The following is a 23,867-nucleotide window of genomic DNA, read 5'->3' as shown; positions in this document are numbered from 1 at the left end:
GAGAAACGCGGACCACTCCCCGGTGATAGATAAGATGGCCTTGTGTACCTGTCACTTTAAATCAGCTCCAACTTCACCACGGCTCCACTTGTGGCCGTCCCAAATGACAAATAGATGAGGGGCACTCTGCATTTGCTGACAGCAGGCAAAACACTTGACTCCCCTGGCACCGGAGCGACATAGTTCTGCAGCATTTCAACAGCGTGCGCCCTCTAGCCATTCAGTCCACAGGCGTCGGTGTGCGTGCATGTTAGCGCGCATCAGCTGGAGACCGCGCATCAGTGCTTGTTTGTTTCAGTCGGCGCGCTTGTTTGGTTTTCCCCCCTCATCATCTTCCTCTCTCGTCAGCCAAGTCTCTCTGGTTTTGTCAGCAATTACGGCGCTTAGTTTTGGCTCCAGGCTGTGTGTAGCTCGCATGTTTAGTCCTGCGCAAAAGTTTTAGACACTACGGGTAAAGTGGGGATCGTTTCTAGAAACGCACTTTTATAATTTATCAATTAAGTTCACACGAAGTGCAGCGAATGTGATGCTGGGATCAGGGCTTTGTCGGGGCTATGGCATCTGTCGTAGGGCCCCTTGGTTTGTGTGGGGCTGTTGTCCTTCTGGATGATGAATTTGGGATGCCACCCTGATGGCGTTCCTTGCAAAGTGCACAATTTTGCACAAAATCTCATTTTAGTCATTTCTGATGGACTAAAACAAGGAGCTAAAAGGTGGAGTGGGTTTGACAAGTTTTCCCGCACACCAAGTCAAGACAAAGATAACATAAGCTGATCGGGCATAACATTATGACCACCTTCCTAATATTGTGTAGGTCTCCCTTGTGCCTCCAAAACAGTTGTGACTCATCAGAGAATGGATAAGATAGATAAGATTTTTTATTTGTCACATGCGCAGTTATACATATTACAATGCACAGTAAAATGTATTTTGTATTGTATTTGTGCCTGCAGCCTGTAGAAAAGCTGTGTGTGTGTTTGTGTGCAGTTTGCCAGAGAGTTGCAGCAACGTGCACTCACGTGGTCTCCTTTGAAAATTGCAATCTTCCTTTGCCCTTTCCTTCTTTGTTGCCTGTCAACTCTGCTGATCACAATCAGCAGATCGAGCGATAATGTCACATGAGTGTGCTGTGAGTATAAATGTTCAGTGTGTGCGCATACTTTAGCATTTTTGCCTATAACGTCGCCATATGTCTGCGAAGGTGCTCAGTCATCCAGGTCATGGTGCATCCATGGTTTTTGGATATTGCCACCATACGGTCAATTTTATTTTGTGTCCATTTGTGAATTTAATCATGCTTTGACTGAGTCATTGCCCCATGATTTCATACACAATGTACTCAGCTGACCCGACCACCCTTTTGAGGGCCAGGAAGTCCCGCCTGGTGCTATTATATCCCATCCAGGTGGTGATGCTCCCACACAAGATGCTCAGAATGTTGTCAGTGGGGGGCCTTTGGGTCCTGTGGTTTGAGGGGAGAGGCCTCTGGGGGCAGTCTCAAACCATTGTCACTTTCACACTAGTGGATTTTGTCTTTAGTGGGAAATGATACAGTTGACGTTCATTCATTGGTCAGACGACTTGTTTACAAGCTCCTGTTCTGATCAACAGGGATGGAAACATGATACGCTTCTGGACAAGCCTTCATAGTGAATAACTTCTGAGACTACGTGAGGACATTAGTAGTCCTCACATACACTATGCATCAGTTTAATTTAAAAAAAAAAAAAAAAAAAAAAAGCGTATTTGTGTCCTTGAGTAGCCTACTATAGCATAAATCATTTAGTTAAAGTGCTTTGCCTTTTTTCTTACTGTAAACATAGGAGGATTTGTAAAGTGGCGTTCAGCTCCAAGGCTTGTCATTGTTATTGTCTCGTCTCAAGTCACCAGCAGCCTCAAAAGGTCTCGTGGTTTAGATTTCTGGGCTCCTCATTTTAATAATATGTTTTAAGTGTTTTTTTTTTTGTGCAATTTTGTCAATTTGTGTTGATCATAAACGTGTAAAATCAAAGAAAGCCTTGGCCTCCCTTCTGCCTGCATAAAGATATGTCACTGAGTCTAATCCCTCTTCTGATAATGTTGAGTGTTGTCTTAAATTGCAAATATTTATTGCAGTGTAAAACAAAAGCAATGGGCCTTGTGCGTTACTCTAAATTGCATCAACTCTTATTAAGTTGAGGACTAGTTAACGGTTTGACGTTAAGATGACATTTGCCGTATAAATGATGACAAAAATCTATATCGTTTAAACTATTCCGTGGCTGTTTCAGCAGTTCCAGCAAGGAACTTCTTTTTCTTTGCACAAAAAAAAAAAATAAGGACAGGACAAGATTTGATTAGAAACTCGACTCTTGCATTCTCGTGTTGGACATTTAATGAAACGGCGACAAGAAAGGGAAAGCTACTCTTATTTTGCCTGATAGCAGTATTATTATTTTTTTTTCGTTCATTAGGATTAAATCAGTTCGGTGTGTCTGTTAACACGCTATAGTGGAGGTTTCTCAATTACTACACAAGGAATATGTGCTACAATGGTTTCTTCGCACGATCACGTATATCCGGACTGTATCGCCGGTGTGAAGCCGTGCTACAATTTACATTACAGCCTAAGACCTTGTTGGAGATTACGGCTTAATCAGCGGCTAGATGGCACGAAGAAATCATAATAAGAGCGGGGCAGGAGGACATTACAAGCTAAAGCTACACCACATCTCCATTAAGTTAATCTGGATTTAACAAGGTACACGGGCTAAGAGCACCGCGTGAATGAAGTGCCCAATTTATAGCAGTGGGAGGGGGGAGAGTGCTTATAGGTGGAGGTTATGCATATTCAATTGCAGTCATACTCGGAATGTGTTACTTGAATTAGTAAATGAATAACTTAAACATTCATTCATTCATTCATCTTCTGTAACCGCTTGACCTGCGAAGGGTCGCTATGAAGGGTCGCTATGCCCCTCGCTCTCATCCGACGAGGGGCGGCGTACACCCTGGACAGGTCGCCAGTCTATCCAAACATGTCTGGAATGAACCTCATTAACTTTTGCTTGTGCAGAGACTTCAGCTAATGTGCTGCCGTTTGCACATCGGTGTTTTATTCAGGAGGTGCAGTCACTTTCTGTTGCCGGGCCTGCTGTTAAATACTTAATATATTTGGGTAATTTTTCGGTGTGGAGGACAAAAAAAAAAAAGAAAAAAAAGGCTCTCGAAAGGTCATTTTTGGGCGTGAGATGAAGCGTAATACTATTTCCACCTCATCGAACGCACCGAATGAATAAAGCTCCCTGTGCGATTTGCACTCTCACACCTGCCAGTTGCCTGTTGCTTTCCACAGCTCCCGCTCCTCTGGAACAGTTGCGGGGTGAGGAGCAGTGCACAGCAGTTTAATGGTGATTGTAGAAGGACTTCAGCAGCCTGTAAAATGACTGCGCTGCAGCTATCAGCTCTCCACGACCAGCCTCCTTCCCGTCTCTCTATACCTTTTCATGAGGCTTATGGCAAAGACTTGACCATTTACTGCTAGTCCGGAAAAGTCTCATGGGCTCAACACGTGTTCAGTAAACCGGTGTCACGCGTAAACTGAGGAAAGTTAAGACACATTTACCTGTTTTAACCCTTTATAGGGCGAGGCAGCTTCCAGACGCATTTTAAATTCCATCCTGGTGCCTCTCAGTGAGGTTTAGAAGCATGTGGTTTTCCATCCAGCCAATCAGAGAAGATCAAGGCAACGTTCTCAGGTCAAATGTGGTTTGCAAGGTCCACCTCTGCATGAACGCTGAGCATGAACACAGCTTTATTAGGTACCAGAAAAAAATATTAATAATTCATTCTAATTTCAAATGTAAATATCAAGAGTCAAATAACCAAAGCTGTGCCACCCAACAGTCAGTTACAGAGTACTTCCTGACTTACTGGCTACAGATTAATGTCACCACCAGATCATTTCTTTAATAACCTACATGGATTTAAATTCTATTTGTTAAATGTATTTAATTAACACCATGTCTTTAACTAAATAAACAGATGGTCTTTAATGTCTCACTGTACATGTACTGTATGTAACATAGAACCTACACCAAAGAGCCAAAACATTATGACCTGCTTTTGCAAGACTCCAACACAGTGACTACAAAAGCAGCCGTTTCATTTATCGCCTAATGTTCCCCAAACTTGAGATGCACGCTTGCTCTGAGATAATCGGCGTCTCTCACTTCATCTGAAAGCCATAATGTTTTAGCTCACGGGTGTATGTGTGAACTCAACTCGGACGCCTGCGAGACTCAAAGCTGGTCGTTCGTACACTGTATGAACAACAGAAAGACGCTGAGAGCTGCATGGATTGCTGTTATTCTATTTTTTTTTAATCGGGATCACATGAAATGTATTGAATCAGATTCCCGAGGCTTAGGGCCTTGCATAATCCTATATTTAAATGATCAAAGCATCAAGTGTAAGCGTTGCCATGAGACAAATCTCAAATTTTGGGTCTGGGGTCGAACTGCTTAGGGTTAAGTTGATCTGAAGATGGATATGAGTAAAACCGAAACCTGGACTTAGTAGCAGCTTTCAGATAAAACGCGTCAACTGTGCTAAAAGAAGATAAAAAATCATATGAGCAACCAATCTGATCTGAGAGTGAAGGCCTGTTGTGTGAAAGGAACCATATTTTCTTCGACCGGGAAAGCGACGTGGTTGTTCACAGTGTGAACTTTGCGTGAGATAAATACATTTGTGTATCAATCGGGCACATATATAAATGAATATAAGACACGCTGACAAACACACACTCCCCTGTGACTCATCAGTTTGCCCGTCTAACACTGCTCACTTTAACAGAACATACTCTGATGGCTGCCATACAGACACACACACACAGCACCACAGCTTGTTATCGAGCAGAGGAGATACCGTAAAGACACCACCAGCACGCTGGAACGAATCCGAGCTGGATGTGTCGCCACATATTCACAAATTCCCTTCTACGCCACCGTGTTCCACATTTGACAGCGAGTCAAGTTGAAAGCAGTCATTTTCATAATTTTGTATGTAACTTAAATCTCCCGTTAGGTCGATTTGACTCATTTCCACTTCTGAGTTGTCTGAAATCCTGCTCACCCTCTCTTTTCCTTCCTGAAGTTTGCTGACTTCCCCTCATGTGGAGTCACGACCTTGGCTATAAAATACAGATATTCTGACGAGTGAGTCCGTCCGGCTGCTCATATATTTGCGCAAACAACATAAAGCAGTTTGATTGTCATGACAGTTTGTGTGACAGGCTTGTCGGGGTAAAAAATAGCCGTCTAGCGTTTTACGGTTCTGAGATTATGCAAGACAGACACCGTTAAATGAGCTCCAAAAGAGTGAACAGTGGGACATGCTTCTACTGGCAAGTTAACCTGTAAAGAGGCTCTTGCAGATACTTATAGGTGGTTTATGCTTCCGTGTCAATTTGATGCCACAGCTACGGTGACAGCCCAGACCCTTACGCAGACTCAACGCCGTAGCCTGACGTGCACCTCCCCAGAAATGTAACTACGTGTCATGGCGACGCAGACCTGCAAGAGCTGTGATTGGTTCGCTTGGTAGTAGCGTGTTTCCGCTTTAGTTTTTCCATCTGCTTCTCCATCTCTGCAATTTTCCAATTGATTGATTGTTTTGGATCAATAAAGATGGAACACATGGAGGAAAGGTTAACTGAGGAGGTTTGAAGGTACAAACATTTATGCGACTCAACTGAAAGTTTCAGTCGCCATTGTTGAAAGTGAAGCAGGAAGTAGAAACAAATCAACCCGACTGGCAAAAACAACTCGGCGCCAACCAACGTTTGGGTGGCGTTTAAACAGAGCACGCACACACAATAAGGTAACACAAGGTTACGGCGTCTAGTCCCGTAGAGGTATATAGTCCAGACTAAAAAAATCTCCACATCTATTGTATAGACTGAGATGACAGACATTCATGGTTCTTCTGACTTTTGGTCTAATGCCTCCCTAATGCGCAACATAAAGCACCGTGGCCCTTTGCCTGCATAGCTAAGGTTTTCAGCTGGTTTTAAATGGTTGGATTTGGGTCTACGGGAAAAACTGTTAAATCTGTTTGGTTGAGCCGAATCAACGAGTCCGCTGGTCAAATAGGACCCTACTCCTACTTGACCAGCGGACCCTACGCTGTAACCTAAGAGAGACCCAAACTAGCACAGAAAGTTCTCGCCGTCTACTCAGATGTCTTCTCTCTGTTCTGTGCTGCAGTGATTTAGAAACTACAACTGGTGATCCACATATATTAACTTGAGGCACTCAGTTCCACTCACCGAAACTCTAAGCAGCTGGCCAGTCACAATATGAACACACCAGCACGTGAGCATAAATGCTTTCGACGGCCTAACCCACTATGCCGCAGCTAAGAAGTCAACGTGCCGTGATACTGGATATTACGCTTTAGGCTGTCGTTTTTGGGCTTTTAGTCAAGCACTCAAATTTTATATGTGCTGTATCTCCATAGTATCAATGAATCCTGCTGAATTTCTATAGTGCCACAAGTCGGCCAAGATTTTTCTTTCACATAGAATATCTCTCCAACTACTTGAAGCATCACTATAAAATTTGGTGCAGACTTTAATGGTTTAGAGATGATCAGTTCCAGTGGCTGGAATTGCTTTTTATTTAGTCCCTTAAGGTTCCCATCATTGGAAAAATAAAAGGAAACCTCAACATCTGGATCAGGCATTCATGTTCAGGTCAGGAATTAGAATCACATGGTGGATATAATTAGTGTGGCGATTCCGAATAACCAATAAACCAATAAAAATGAAAAACCTTCTGAATGGAGTAGTCTTTACAACCAATCAGACCCATTTTGTTGTTCAACTCAACGGCACTTTGATGATGTGTATGACTTTGTCGCTGTTGTTCGTCCGTCTATCACCGTCCGTCCAACGCGTAATGAATTCCGAACTGAGCAAAATTTCCCCATTTGGGTTTAGTGGGTCCGTGAGCTTTGGTCTGCGTTCGAGCCTTGCTCCCATCAAAGCGGTAAAATCATTGATGTGTAGGGGTTAACAGCAGCTATTATTTCCATCACAAGTCATGCATTCAGTGTAATGAGTAATAATTATGTCAACAAGATAAATACATTAAATGAGACACGTATTCCAAAAGAACTCTGCACCATCTAATGAGAGCACGGCTGCAGTTGTGGATGGGATTAAGCTTTGTACTGTATAGCTAAGGAAAACTGGCAAACGTATTACAGCTACTGAGACGGAGATACACGTGACTCGGCTGTTGTCTGAAAACATGAATCACTATCATCGCTGCTGTCGTTGTTTTAGAGCCCTTACAGTGCTGTTTGTTGTGTGTATGGGATGTGTGCACAACATGGTTAAGGTGTGTTTGTCTACCTTGTTGAACTATGTAATGAGCACTGACCTGCTAGGCTATTATTTCTTTATTCAGCATTAAGTATTTTAGAGATCATAAATGTAAGGACATAACTGGAACCCTGTGCATCGTGTCTCACTGTCAGCATGCAAGGCTGTCTACTGACGATCAACCGGTCGTGTTGCTTGATATTTCACAAATTTGCTGTTTGGAAATCTGTGCGGAGGTCTGTTTGATCCTCGGTGACTCTGCAGATGAATAAATCCAGAGTCACATGTGGACACATCACCTGATAGAAGGAAATGCATTCTTTTCCACAGCACCGTTCTCTCTCTTAGATTCTCATTAGAATTTAATTTTCACATCTCTGTGCTCAATGTGTGTTGAGTGTACATGTAGATGAAAGCACATGCATGTTATCCACATTGTGCTTCATTCGCTGACCCAATGCCATACTTCGTATAAAAGCATTCATTCATTCATTCATTTTCTGTAACTGCTTGTCCTCTGGAGGGTCGCGAGGGTGGGGTCTGGAGCCTATCCCAGCTGTTATTGGGCGAGAGGCAGGGTGCACTCTGGACAGGTCGCCAGCCTATCTCAGGGCTGTATAAAAGCAGAACAACTAAAAAAAAACAAAAAAAACATGAGGAATAGCACAATGTGTTGACTGAAATTCACTAGATCCCAAACTGATCAAGTATCTGTGGGATGATCTACAGAGGCCCCTCCCCTCAACCCATAGCACCCAAAGGCCCCCCACTAAGGACACCACAGGACACCCCCCGTGTTCATTCTCTGATGAGTCACGGCTGTTCTGGAAGCACAAGGGAAACCTGCACAATAGTGAAAGGCATTTTAGTCCTTAGATAATTAACAGGTCTGTACTGTGAATAGGTTAAGTGACTAAACGTCTTCATTTACCTTCAGGGGTTCTCTAACAGCAGTCTGGCACCAGTTTGTGATTCTCAGTAACAGTCACACACGGCTTTTTAGGAAGGGGGTTTAAACGTAATTAGCAGGCTAGCTCCTAAAACCCTGAACTTTGCCTTGCGATGTTTTTGTCTGACTGGCTCAGTGATCTTCTCTCTGTCTCTGGCAGAAGCTTAGCTCCGTTTAGAGCTGTTTAGGGTCCAACTGGACTTAGGCGCACAACATATGGCCCTGCTGAGACAACACCTTGCCTGAAAGTGGCATAATAAAACACAGCCTGACCACATCAGCGCCTTATGTTACGCACTCTGTGCTAAACCATTCACCCCCGATTGATTTTTTTTTTCTGTCTTCAAGGCTATAAATGGTTTCTAATTGTTATAGTGGTAAGGTAAATGAAGATAATCATTAATAGATAGATGGATCACAGTGTTGCTTGTCATTTTTCGTGAGCTGTCGAATAAGAAGCAAAACAGAATAACATATTCCAGTTATAATAAATGACTCTCTAGACCTCTGAAGCAGCTTAGATGTTCTCTCCCCGAAAGCACATTCGGATTTACCGAAGCACCCCGGTGTTCGCTCCGCCGAGGGCCAAATTTAGCCAGATTTATGTGACAAAAGACGAGGATCCAACATCGACTGTGTCGAGGCGCACTTAAGCAGATTATTGGTCATTCGAAAAACAAGCCCAACACGGTGTTAAAGTGTCTTAAGTGAGCTAAATCTTACTGCAGGTGTCTGGCCATAAACCAAAAGCACTGGGTAAAGTATTTTTTTCTTTATTGACCTTGGACAGTCTCCTACTGAGCATTGCTTATCAGAGACAGTCAATGGTGCATAGGTAAACTCTGTAATCAGTGTATTTTTACTGAGTTTACTTACGGAACGAATGTGAATTTATCTGAGCAGATGAATCCGTGCTCAAATCATGCCTGAATAATAACCATATTATTCAAATTTTGACCTCATTATCCATTTCCGTGGCTTTAGCTAACTAAGTGGGGCAATTAGAATGTCATACTTTTTCCTCTGTTTTTACATTTGTATGTTTTATATCGTCTTGCTAAAAGACTGCACTTCCCTCTCTCTTGGATTCTCATTAGAATCGTTTTTTTTTTTTTTTTTTACATCTATATGCTCTTCTGTGTGTGCTAAGCATGTGCACATGTAAATGAAAGCACGCGCGCATTATCCACATTCCGTTACGTTCGCTGACCCACTTACTCGGTTGCATTTAATAGACCAAATTCTCTCCCGGCACACAGCATTTTTCAAAGGTCTGCTTGAAAACCTGATTGCCGGGGATAAATCTGAAACGCTTTGTTTATTGAACATTTCCGGCAAAGTCACCTTCAAAAAGCCTCCCTCCCTGGCGCTCATCTGCACACGGGAGGAAAGTTAGGTTGGAAACTTTCGCTTCAAAACCATTTGCATAAAAATATATATATATTTTTTTGAAGATATTGGATAAGATGAGGCGCGTCACGTTCCAAGAGCTTTGTGGTGCATTAGAGCTGAAAAGAGGTCAGGTGAGAGGATGTTTTCAGTGTTTTATTTTTAGGTGACAGTTTTTTTTTACAGGGTGATTATGGGCAGAGGCTGGATTTGTAAGACTGTTCAAAACACTTAAAAGCAATCTGTCCTACCATTTTTTTCACTCGTGACCCTTAAAGCCAGTCTATATTTCTTTTAACTTCTTGGTCATCACCAGTTAATTACAGAAAAGAACTTAGGTTAGAGGGTTTGGGTCCAGCAGTGAGCAGTCACCAGCAGTAGAAATACATAAACAGCTTTTCAGTGCAAAGCATGCAAAATGACTTTCATTTGCATTTGACATTTGATGTTTTTTGATGAATCGAGATATCCAAATCAATTAACTGTTGAAGGAGACAAGAAATGGCTTTGGAAATTAGCCGCGCTTGAGACTACATGAGCTCAAAACTCTTCCACAGAAAATGAGGAGATTTGTACAAGTGTCAGATAAGCGTGCGTGAGAGAGCGAGAACGGAGAGCTGCATTTGCTCGGGATTTTAAAAGTCCTAGTCAAACTTTACTTCTTTCCGTTGACCAGATTTTGCTAATTCACGTTGTCAGATTTCTGAGCTGCTACCTATACCAACACATTAGATGCCTCGTCTTATGTGTTCATACCTAACAGAACAGAACACAGCTACAGGAAAGCATGACATTGATAGTTGCCTTATGGATTCGAATGTATTCAAAACATATGTCAGCTTACGTTGATCAGCCATAACATTATGACCACCTTCCTAATATTGTGTAGGTCTCCCTTGTGCCTCCAAAACAGTTGTGACTCATCAGAGAATGGACATGGGCCGTCTGAGGGTGTCCTGTGGTGTCTGGCAACAGAATGTTGTTAGAGAGGGGGGCCTTTGGGTCGTATGTGTTGAGGGGAGGGTTTTTTCTTCGTGTGCCTGTGTCAGGCTGCATCCTGCTGGGGTGTCATTGCTACGAGGTGAGGGTGCCTGGTCTGGTCTAGGTGGGTGCTACATGCCTAAGTAACATCCACACGAATGAATGCCAGGTCCAAAAGTTTCCCAGCAGAACACTGAATTGTTACAAGATGGTCAATGTTACTGACTTCTCCTAGTCATAATGTTGTGGCTGATCTGTGTATAAGCAAGTTATGGCATAAGATGGAGAATGCAGCAGTAACTCACATGATGATATGATTCCCTTGTTGGTCATGTTGATTGTTTTCTGTGAAGGACCAGATGGTGCGTCACTACGAATGTTACGTCACGGAATTGCGGCGCTTCGTTACCTCTGTTCCTTTTTTGAAGGATGATGCCGTGTATTGTATGTACAAGATGTGAAAGGAAGCACAGGATAGCATTAGATAATTCAAGCATCTCCTATCATGGCTGCCAGTTGGATAGATTCAGGGTTATTTCACTCAGGAAGGAACCTTTCCTCATCGAAACAGACTATACGACTATACGCTACCCTGGAGGGAATTCGAGGATCATACCCACGATGAAGACACATGCGCACACAGAAAATGAGGCAGACGCTGCAGCACTGGGACCACATGGGAAAGGAAAATACCAGAAACGCAAGGTATGAACGGGAGGCGCCGCCTCGATCATCACTGTAATGGAATCGGCCAACACGAAGCGTCTGGGTCATACATTACAATCATGGAACGTACAGCTTGGACGACATTATGCCTTGCAAGTATGATGCAAAAATATATGTGCTCACCCGTAGGTTGGGAAACACCTTCGCTGCCAATGGGTTTTAGCTCATTGACATGGAATTCACAGGACCTGTACTGCATCGTCTGCATCACTGCGAACTTGGAACTAACGAGAAGTCTTTCCTGATTGCATCCTGTCTGCAAGTTGACCTATGGTTGGTTTCACTCTGCTTAACGCCGCCACGTCACTTTGTTTAGAACAGATTTGGAACTAATTATCCCTAAATTACACAAACATATGGCATCTTATCCCGTTCTCCAAGTCATTGGGCATTATCCTTGAACTGAATTGCGGAGTGTATGGTTCATTGAGGATGACAGTTTGGGACAATATTTACCACTCTGGATCTCGCTCTTCCTTGTCATTGACAGGTAATTAGTGGAAGCCTTTAGGCTGAACGGGAGGAGTATTCCCACCCCCCTCTCTCCTCAGATAGCCTCTCTCTGCTCCACGGAGCTCCAGCGCTTTTTAATTACAACCACCAGACTCCGCGTGGGTGTGTGTTTGTTTTTCTGTTTTTTATTTAAAGGGGCGTATGTGGTTGTTTTTGTGTGTTTGGTTGTACGTGCGTCAGTCGCCCCCCTTTACTCCCACCCAACCACCCACCCACCCCGGGTTACGACTCTATCTGGGGACACTGTTGCAGCAGAGTAGAGCCGGGGGCTGCTGCACAGTAAACAAATCCTCCGTGTCAGCGCAGGCATCTGAGACAACCAAATATGACCCAGTTTGTCCCGATTCAGTAAACATGATGCTTCACGAATGTGAATGCTTAATGTCCTGATAATTCCCTTCTAATGGGAATATGTTAGGCATGCCTTGTGTACAGTTCTCTAATAAGCAATGGAGGATTTAAAGTACTTAACTGCAACATTAACAGACTCTTCATTAACTCGTTGACCTGCCTCTCTGTGTGCAGGGGGCCCCAGATTGAAGAAATCTCCCCTCCATATTTGATATGCAAACGACTGGAGTCTAATTGTACAGATGCCGAGCAGCAGTTGAGTGTCGAAGCCAACAGGCATTAACCCTGGATCAGCATCACAGCTTTATTAGCTCGTGTCACGCTTCATAATGTGTTCTGCATGTGTGTCATCATGGGCGTGTAATTCGACGAGCGTCCATACATGCTAGTGTGTGCACGCATTCAGTGTTGTTTTTGCATGTGTTTGCAAAAGGTGCGAATCTCAGATGTTACGGCTCGCGAGTGCGCGGCTGCACATCCATGCAGATGCATTATTCTTCGCCGCGTGAGGCCATATAGAAATATTACTCCCTCCCCAGAGGAATCGCATCTTTTTTTTTTTTTCTCTCTCTCTTTGCAGCTCGGTGAAACAAACAGGCCTGTGATGCAGCAGTGAGAGGCCTTGAATGCTAAACACATCATAAGAAAGGGAAGGCAGAGAGGGGAGGAGGAGGAGGGGGAAGGGGAGGGGGAGGGGGAAGGGGAGGAGGGCAGGAGACAAAAAGAGAACTGAAATTGAAAAAAGAAAAAAAAAAAGAAAGAAGAGCATGGATGCAATACAGCCAAGAGTGACAAATGAAGGACTAGAGGCAGACAGGGAGACGTCTCCGGGAAATAGGGCAAGAAAGGAGATGCAGGGAGCGAGAGAGAAAGAGAGCCTGCCACCGAGAACAGGAAAAGGAAAACTGTCCCATCAATGACTGGAGATCAGCGGGCCCTGGGGACGCCTGTTCATTTCCACTGAATGAGAGACAGAGATTTATTTCCCTTTGTGGAAGAGCAGAGGAGCTGATCCTCTACTTCCTGCGTGCCGGACGAGTTGCCCCCGACAGTCAGTCGACCCATCACATCTAAGTCTACAATGAGAGCATGCAGATCATTTCTGACTGTTTTATTTTAATCGGAAGTCACAGACTACTTTTATTTCTGGCCCAACTTGTGCCAGAGTCCCATCAGACATTTTGCCGGGATGCTCTTGTGTATGGCGCAATGCTTACCGAGCCTCTCTGTTGGCCGTGCGGTCCTATTCAGTCTTAAACTGCTGCGTAACAATGATTTATTTTTTTTCCCGTCTCGCTCTGCACCACAGTGCAGGAACGACGAACGGAGGCATTTGCTCGTCTCTGAATGTTCTTTTTATTTCGTACATTTAGCCGAGATCTAATTTCTCTGTGGTGCGCCGCGCTCTCATCAGGCGTGCTGTGCCACATGCGGAGCGACGACACCCTGACAGCTACGGTGGAAACGACAGCTTTGGGCTGCCCACTGATTTAGGGGGGGAAAAAAAAAAATAATAACAATCTGTTGAAAAATAGGCCATTTTCAGTTATATATTGTATCTGCTTCATAATAGTGTCCTCTGTGAAGAGATTACGGTAAAAGCTCCCCTGCCCGTAGCCAAACTGCAAACCTGCGTCACTCATCCCAGCGACACCTCGAATAGGCTGAGATGTTCCACTGTGGAATATGAAAAGGACAAATCTTTTATTAAAGAGTTCTGAATTGAAAGAGGGAAATGTATTGAGTTTAGAATAGTAGAAATGGCACCGAGCTAGTACGTCATAGAGCGGGGCTGTCAGAGTTATTTTAGTTCAGGGTGCCACATACAGCCCAATTTAATCTCAAGTAGCTTTGTCATTTATTTATTTATTCAGTTTAAGGACAGCTTCGAGGTTCCAGGTTCAAATCTAGGCCGACTGGGGCCCTTCTGTGTGGAGTTTGCATGTTCTCCCTGTGTCTGCGTGGGTTCTCTCCGGGTACTCCAGCTTCCTCCCACCATCTTTTAATGGAATCTCCTGGATGTGGTAAAAGCATCCAAATAATTATGCACTCAACTTTGTTATCAGTGAATACCCTGTAGTGGCATCTGTAGTAGTCCAATGCCAGGTCCAGGCGTTTCCCAGCAGAACATCGTATTGTCACGAGATCATGCACTTCTCCTGTCTGTGGTCATAATGTTGTGGCAGATCGGTGTACGTCTAGCAACGTCATCCCTTCCCAGATATCAAACGGAGCCAGCGCCAGAGGACCAGTCTATAGTACTGGGTGGCTGCCAGCTTTTAGCGTTCATCATGTGTCACTACAAATCCATGGCGAGGCTGCGCTGAAGAGTCCCATGTGCACGAAGCCAACTTCACGTAGACGCACCATTACAGGTCTATTTCATCTCCCGATTCGTGCGGTTTAAATAACTTTGTCAAGTTTGTGACAGCTGCTGGCATTTCATCTCTGAAGCCAGTTAACTGCGCGTTCAGCCCGACGCGACGCCGATTCGCCGCGGCCCGGTCGTCAGCCGGACTTCCTGCTCTCTCTACAGTCAGGTGCCATTCATCATCCGGCGCCCTCTCATCAGCTCATATTTGACCCCTCCCTCGAGCAATAAAGAAGCCCACTGTGGCGCTGGCATTTTACAATCTAGGCGCCAATAACCCGCCTGCATTTCATATTCACACAGTTGTCTGATCTTTTGCCCCCCTCTCCTTTTTTTTCCTCTGTCTCTTTATCTCTGAAACACACACACACACAAGTTCATGCTTTAAATGCATTAAAAATGCAAAATGCATTTGGGTTTTACATGAGATCCAACTGTTGCAGGAGTTAAAGAACATCAGCCACAACATTAAAACCACTGACTGGAAACTTTTGGACCTGGCATTCATTCATGTGGATGTTACTTAGACGTGTATCACCCACCTAGACCAGACCAGGCACCCCCACTCCATAGCAATGACACTCCTTGATGCCAGCAGCCGTCCCCAGCAGGATGCAGCCTGACACAGACACACACACAAAAACACTTTAGGAACAAACTGCACAAGGTGTTGACCTGGCCTCCAAATTCACTAGATCCCAAACTGATCAAGTATCTGCGGGATGATCCACAGAGGCCCCTCCCCTCAACCCATGGGTCACCCAGACACAGCAGTGCACCCTCAGAAGGCCCGTGTCCATTCCCTGTTGAGTCACAACTGTTTTGCAGGCACACATAATATTAGAAAGGTGGTCATAATGTTATGCCTGATCGTGTGTATTGCTCTGCTCCCTTCACGAACTAAAACTACCGTCACAACAGTGCAAAGAACACACATCCCAACGCACACATTTTAACTATTCCTTTCATTCCCTGCTCTCCCTTCGCCTCCCTTCATCCTTCCCCTCCGGCTCTTGTCATGTGGCTTAAAGCAGCGCGCGTGAAGCCAACTGGCTGAGTTTGCCTCCCATGTGCTTGTTACTCCGTCCCCGTCCTGCTTTATCTTCCACCTTTGCTTCTAGTCTACAAATCAAAGCTCAACGACTCACATTTCTGTCCTCCCCTCTCTCCCTCTGTCCCCCTCCCACGTCCTACTGTAGGCGCTTCCATCTAAAAGTAGGGTGCAGCAGCGGGGAGTCTTTTGCAATTCCTCTCCTCTGTTCTCCCCCCAACCCCCATACCCTTGTGTTTCTCTCAGCCTGTTCCAAGCTGCTTTCATGCTCTCGTCTTACACCCCGCGCTATGTGGTGGTAATTAGAGCTAAATTAATAGAACATTAGGTTGCTGTAAAAGCTGGCGGCCCAAGGTCAGGCCTAGTAGTGTATGTCAGGCGTGCAGACAAACACAAGAGTAAACAAATCATTGTGTTCACTTGATAGGATACATTGCCTCGCGTAACACATAAAGCATCCCTCCAAGTGGATGTTGAACAGCTGTTGATATGACAGCCTCTGCCAGGATCCAAAAACGCACTTAAATCTTGAAGCAAAACAGAAGTTGAGAAGCTGTTTCTGGTCATCCAAAGCCTGCGTGATTGAACGTATGCTGTGTATTTGACTTCAGCTGCCACTAGTTTCCAGGGAGTTGCATGGTTTCTTGTTGAACCTGAAATCCTAAACTAGATCCACATATTTACAATTACAAGAGCTTAAAAGGCAGACTTTCAGCTTTAAGTTGAATCCTATTAGATATATTCATGTAATTATAAATAAAATGTATTACCAAAGAATGGGTTTTCTCCTTTGTGACTCTTTCTGGGCCTATCTGCCTGGTTCAGACTGAGATCAGGTTACTGACTCATCCATTGCAGATTGAATCCCCATTATGATCATATTATTGTGACTTTAGTACACACAGTATCTGTTCATCTCTCCAAACCTATTCAGTGAGACTTAAAAGTAGGGATGTCCGATAATATCAGCCCTCCGATATTATCGGCCGATATTGAGTTAAAAATGTAATATCGGGAATTATCGGTATCGGGTTTTTATAACCGATGTTTGTTCTGTAGGCTTCAGCATCTCCGAGTCTGCATGAACGCAGCATGGGACGTTTACAGGCGTGTGCTTGATGACGTATAACAACAACAACACCCTAGACTCGTAGGTTGCTAACCGTGGCTAACAAGCTTGCTCGCCCGGTGCATGAGATGTCCGTGGTTTGGAAGTATTTCCAAGTGTCACCTACTAACAGTAAATTTGAAAAACCACACAGTTGTCGCTTAAAGAGTCAACTGAGAAAAAACAAAAATACGACAAGGACCACCCCAGACGGAAAGCCATCGATCTGAAAATCATGGAGTGTATCGCAGTGGATAACCAGCCTTTTTCTACACAGACAGTGTTTACATTTGAAAAGCCATGTTGCATTTATGTATGCATCCAATGGGGCATCACAGTAAAATTAGGCATAATGTGTTAATTCCATAATAGGTGATATGTTATGTTGTTACCTAACAATTTTGGTGTAAAAAGACTGCATATATCGGTATCGGGTGATCTCGGTATCGGAAATTAAGAGTTGGACAATATCGGAATATCGGATATCGGCAGAAAAGCCAATATCGAGCATCCCTACTTAAAAATTTTTGTGCCCTTTAGAATTTTCTACATTTCTACATGGAAAAGACCTAAAACATCAGCGGAGTCCTACAAGTAGACAAAGAGAACCCCCTCAAACAAATGGAACAGAAATATTATACTTGTGCATTTATTTATTCAAGAAAATGAATCAGTCGTGCCTTTGTGTGAGTTGCAAACTATGGTGTGACACCCGTGTCCAGCAGTAACAGCGACTTCCGGTTTCCGGTAACTGCTGGTCAGTCGTCTACGGCGGAGGAATTTTAGCCCATTCCTCAGTACAGAGATGTTGGTGCTCGCTTCAGGTCCTTCCACATAATTTCTGTCAGATTAAGATCTTTGATTTCTATTCTTTTATAGCTATCCTTTTACAAAACATTTTATGAACAGCCAGAATCACACTAACTTAACATTTTATAGCTTATTGAACTAAGTTTTAGTGGCGACTTTCTTTCTCGCGCCATCTCTCTCTCCTCTCGGCCCCACCCACCTGGAAACCCGGTAGGTTAACTTGAACATTGCTAATTGGCTAATCAACAGACTGCCCCCACTCTGTGCCATTTACAACACAAGACTGTGGTGTGTTCAGGAACCATGCTGAACTTAGGACATTCCACATACTTAATGAACCTTTCCAAATACCAGTAGTTTTCTGTGTAATTTCTGTATTTTACACTTTGCAAATTCATGCTGTGGGCAGAAATATTATACTTGTACGTTTATTTATTCGAGAAAATTAATCATTCATGCGTATGTGTGAGTTGCAAACTCTGGTATGACACAACTTCTGGTTTTCCGGTAACTGCTGATCAGTCGCCTGCGGCGGAGGAATTTTAGCCCATTCCTCAGTACAGAGATGTTGGTGGGTTTCCTCACATGAGCTGCTCGCTTCAGGTCCTTCCGCATCATTTCTATTACATTAAGGTCAAGACTTTGATTTGGTCATTCTATTCTTTTATGGAACGACTAGTGTGCTCGCGGTCGTTGTGTTGCTGCATGACCCAGTTTCTCTCAAGATTAGGCTCACGGACAGATAACCTGACTTTTTTTATTAATTTTTTTTAGAATTTGCATCACACATCCACATGATGTTTATCGAACTGTTGTCGGGAAGAAATGTAATAATACTCCACGTGGAAGTGGCGGTTTGTACTTTTCACGAATGGAAGAAATGGACACCTTCGGCAGCATTCTGTCTTTGATGAATGAAATCTACAAACCTCCTCACACTGTCATTTTCACCCTCCTTCACCATCATTTTGAAAGGATCCCTCCCCCTTCCTCTGTCTTCGTCCGGCTCCATCCACATCATGTTTTTGGGAAGCGGTCTCCTGTAATACTCGCAAAAAAAAGTAGAGACATGAGGAAAAAAAAAAAAAATACTTTTTTCTAATTACTCTGCAGCGTTTCTGCATGTTGCACCATCTGTGAAGCTTCTGCCGTTCCCTCAATTAGAATTCTTAGATAAACGAGATTGGAGTTTAACTGCACCGCCAGTGTTTGCTCAGATGGAATCGGCTGCAGAAGCACCAGCTTTCTCAAGTTATAATTACAGTAACACACTCCACACCACTCACAACAGTAGGCGCTCTCTCCCTCTCTCTCCCTCTGTATATTTCTGCCTAATTATTGCTATTCTTCATGTGGAAATAGTAGTTTTTACCCTCCTACTGTATATGTTATTGCATTCAGCAAAGCTGTAAATTTGGCATGGCGTGGCAAGTCCTCCCACAGTGTGTCCATGATTTGGGATTTACTGGAACAATATAAGCTGCTTATTTGTTTTTTGTTTTTTCTCACGCGGACACAGAAACACATAGCATTTAACCCAAGTGGCTTGCAGTGTTTAGAAGTTATCCACGGGTCCTTAGGGGTACTTTCATCAGCAAAAGCAACTGTAGGCTGTCAATCATAGTCATGCTGCAAAAATACTAGCTGGGTTGTTGCCCAAGCAGAGCCTCGAGAGCATTTGCTTTCATGTGAAAATGAAAGCGAACACTTTTGTAATAGAAGACACTGTATGTGATTTTAGTCTGGACTGGTGAGTATACAGGTCAGAAACTCATTAAACCATAGGGGTGCTGTGCATTTGTCATACTCAGGTCTCTTAAAGATTAAAAAGTCTTTATAATACCCCGAAGTAACACCCATCGTAATCTTCTCTGCAGTATTGCGACACGCAGTGCCTCTTTTTTTGTTTAACTTTGTTTCTATTTGTTTGTCATTATTTGTGACGCAAAAAGTTGATTATGTAAAATAGAAGTGATGTCTGGATCCTGGCAGCACAGTGGGCCGCTAGATTAGACCCACCAAAAAAGGCTTCATGGTTAAAATGGAATCGGACCATTATAGATCAAACTGCCTCATGATCCAAACAGCATTAACCACATCAAGATAACAAAAACAGCAGTCCATACACAGCAAATCTTGAGTTCAAAATATTAAAGGGGAACTACTGTTTTTTACAACCTGGACCTTATTTCTGGCATAAAATACGATCGTTTACTCACCCATATAACTTTGTTGTCATTTGTAGTCAGTCCAGAGATATTTAGATCTGTGTATATCCATATAGTGGGAGTGACTGGGGCACCGAAACGCAGCCTCTAAATAATGCATTATCTGCCGTGAAACCCGTTAATTTCACCAATATTTTGTTACCGTACGCTAGTGCTATTCCCAGTTGAGGCCAGAGTTACCTGTTATCATCATAGATTGACCTACAAAAATGAATGAGTTTCGCGGCGGATAATGCGTTACTGAGAGGCTGCGTTTCGGTGCCCCAGTCACTCCCACTATATGGATACGCAGATCTAAATATCTCCCGATTGACTACAAATGACACAAAAGTTATAGTTCCCTTTTAAGTTCCTTAACTGTTCTGCCACATACTTGTTGAATCTGTAGTCCATTAAACAAAATCCTTAAATGCTTTTAGGCGTTTAACGTTGCAGCTCTTTGACTGCTCTACTACATCTGACTGCCACCATAACCACCAGTGTTATTTACTTCTTGCTATATAAAGGCCACAGTCCTAAACTGGTCCTAAACGTTAGCATTAGATGTGAAAAGGTAAGGCAGATCCTCAGGTTAGATGATGTCAGGTTGCAACCACAACTAAGAGTCAGGGTCCATTTTAAAGTAGTTGTTTGGAATGAGGGTATTTGGAATTTAATGAGACAGGTTTTGATACCTGTTAACCATCAGTAGCTTGTGGGTCTAAAATCAAGCTTAGGTTAAAGTCAGTCCAGTTAAAATGCTACTTCAGAGCCTGCAGGCTTTTATTTACATGCTCTGCTATAAAGCTACCTGTGATCCTAAATTAGCTTAACATAAAACTGCAGGAACCGCTGCAGGGCAAATCAAACAAACTGCATGCACATAGTCGTATTAGCATGTGTGCATGCTGGGCGTTCATGGGAAGTGCCTGCTTATGCTGAATATCATGTCTTTTTAATGATTTACAAGCTACGCCCAGTCTGATTTCGCCGAAATCTCACTTTAAGTCTATAGAATTAAACCTCCCAAAAGCTGCTGCCAGCTGTGCCGCAGTGATTTACAGCTGGATAACAAATCCCCGCCTTGTTTTCTTTCAGCCCCTGCGCCGCTTTACATTAAAAAAAGAGGCCGATGCTGCAGCCTCGATCCACAATACATGTTTTATTCCGTGCCATGACAGAATTCTCAGCGCTCATTCGCACTCACCTCTGGAGTTCATCGCTGCGTCTGCCCACCCACTCCTTCTGCAGTCTTCTTCTCCCACACACTCCTTCACAAACACCCTGTTATCGCTTTGGAGTCAGACTCAGAATGCACATTAGCTCTCGCCCGCTGCATACATACAAACAATTTTATTGTCCAGCTTCGGGTATTGTCCAGAGAGATGTATGCTTCAGGGCTGCATCAGGGTCTTACAGTCTGACTGTTGCTTGGAATATATGTAACATGCAGTATATAGGAGTGGCAAAGTGGCACTTACATACCCCTAATATGGCTGTCTACCTTTTTTTTTATTAGAGCTGGAACCGAACCGCGTGTTGTGCTGTTCAGCTGCTAGCCTTTAATCTGCTGTTTGTCATCCACGTCTCTGTTGTTTTTCTAGCGCCACGTTAGCTGTTATGTATTCTGATCCACGTCGCAGTGATACCCGCATTGAAATGGCTGGCGTGCTGACTCTGTTCGGCCTAATAGGTACCTGCTGTAGATGTGGAGCAGGAGTGGACCGCATTAATTACAATAGAGGAGGCTGATCTGGCTCCACAGGCCTGGAATGTTAATGCCTTATCAGGCCCGGCGCATATGACTGCAGCTGCAGAGGGGAAGGCGAGACAGGACCAGAGAGGTTTTGCGTGTGTGTGTGTGTGTGTGAGTGTGCGCAGCTCAAAGTGAGTCTGAATCATTCTAAAAATATTGCCACGTTGAATTTACTTCCAGGTTAGCTGCTTTATCTCCTGTGTCACATGTAAAAGTAGGAGATAAGTCCCCCTTGACTCAAAAAACTCAAGCTGAAGTAAGTGGTTTTTTTTAGTTTGATTTGAAAGAGAAAGGTCTCTGCTTTGTTTGAAGTCAATTGCTCTTCTCAGAAAGGAGTAAAATTGCACGAGAAAATATTGGTGTCATAGCAAGTGACTTTTTCAATCATACTTTACTCCAGCAGTGCACACTAGAATGAAAGTTGCGACTACGTACAGATGGAAGACAGAAAAAGTATAAAATTATTATTTGCAGATTACAACTGATGCAACAGACCTAACTGAATATATATATATATAAAGTAAATACACATAAAATATATTGTAATTTAAAGATTTTAACATTTATTTGGGTGATCTTGGTGCAAGGCCGCACAGTGGAGTGGTGGTTAGCAATATTCACAGCAAGAATGTTCTGGGCTCGAATCCATGGGCCGACTGGGTCCTTTCTGTGTGGAGTTTGCATGTTCTCCCTGCGTCTGCGTGGGTTCTCTCCGGGTACCCCAGCTTCCTCCCACCATCCAAAGACATGCTGGTTAGGTTCATTGGTGATTCTAAATTGGCCGTAGGTGTGAGTGTGAATGGTTGTCTGTCTCTCTGTGTTAGCCCTGAGATAGACTGGAGACCTGTCCAGGGCTTACCCCACCTTCTCGCCCACAGGACAAGCGGTTACAGAAGATGTATGAATGAATCAAAGATGTCCAAACTGTGGCTTTGAAACAACTCTCACGTAAACAGGATTAAATACTAATTTCTCGGAGCCTATTTTCAGCTATGGATTGGGCGTGCGTGTGGGATAGACTCGCTGATTAACCACAGTGAGTGTTTGTAGTAACGGATGGACAAAGCAGTGCAGGAGCATGGCTCACTAATGCTATTTTTATAGTTTTTGGATCATTGTAGCGGCTGGATAAGCCGATGTTACTGTATATATACAGGTATATAACATATAAGCTAAATCATACTGTATATTTATCAGTATTTATTATAAACTGACTAAAAATATAAGCTATATGTGTTTTGGTCTCTTTTTATTAGTTTCAAAGATCATCAGATTCATTAAATAAATTAAATCTGCTCCTCATAATGATGTTTATTGCCGTTTAATTGCAATAGATACATTCTGCTAAAGATCTAATTATTATTATTATTATTATTAATATTATTAATTTCTTTGGTCTGTGTCTTCATTCAGATTCCACTCCTAGACTCCTGACTGCATCCAGAGCATCGGGAATGATATTACTACATTAGCCGTGTTCATTAAGGAGCATAATTGAATTGCTGAGTGCACAATATCTGCTAACAATCCAAATGGCATTCAGAATCAAGATACGGGCCACTGTGATTAACTTTATTCTCACTGCTAATTAAAACCAGGAGCCAAGGCGCAGTACTTATCAAATTACAATGAATACACAGGAATTTGTCTCGGCGACACCGGCCCGGAGACGTTGCGCATATGGAGTGGCAACCAGGGATTGGTTCTCTCATCCAAGTAAACTGAGCTCAAATAATATACCCGCCCGGCCCGCACAGGAACACCTGTCTGACTGTGCTGTCAGAAATATGAAAAGTACACTTCTCTAATTATCCTTGCTGTCGCGAGCGTGTCCCGTCTGTTCGTCCCGTTCTCACGCGCGTTGAAGTGTGTAACCTTTTCCCCAGCTGTGTAATCCAGTGTGGCGCTGCTCTGTGTTCTCCTGAAGAGCATAAGCAACTCCTAGCCCCGCTAATCCATGCGGGAGCTCTTGACTCTTTCTATGCGCCGCACCCGACTCCAATCCTAAGACGAGGGATCATCTGTATGCATTTGCCAGTAGCTCGGCTCATCTCGTTAGCTGACTTGCTTTGCATTCGCGCTGCAGCCTCCAGCCGTATTGTTCTGCTTCTGTTTGATATGACATACGTTGAGGGTAGTGGATTGGCTGCTCTGATGGGGGTTGTGTCAGTGAAATGTGGGACAACATGTACACCGATCAGCCACAACATTAAAACCACTGACAGGAGTAGTAAATAACATCGACCATCTTGTGACAATTCAGTGTTCTGCTGGGAAACTTTTGGA

The 23,867-nt window shown here is 43.6% G+C and overlaps 1 protein-coding gene across 1 annotated transcript in view; it reads left to right on the top strand.

Moving 5' to 3' along the window:
• Positions 1-23,867, top strand: part of adgra1b (adhesion G protein-coupled receptor A1b) — a 182,217-nt gene that overhangs the window by 56,423 nt on the left and 101,927 nt on the right. The gene's annotated exons all lie outside the window — the stretch shown is intronic.

The sequence above is a fragment of the Chelon labrosus genome (assembly GCF_963514085.1).
Source record: "Chelon labrosus genome assembly, chromosome: 15".
In the NCBI taxonomy this organism is placed as follows: domain Eukaryota; kingdom Metazoa; phylum Chordata; class Actinopteri; order Mugiliformes; family Mugilidae; genus Chelon; species Chelon labrosus.
The sequence above is the reverse complement of the archived record's forward strand: the minus strand, read 5'-3'. Positions and strand labels throughout refer to the sequence as shown.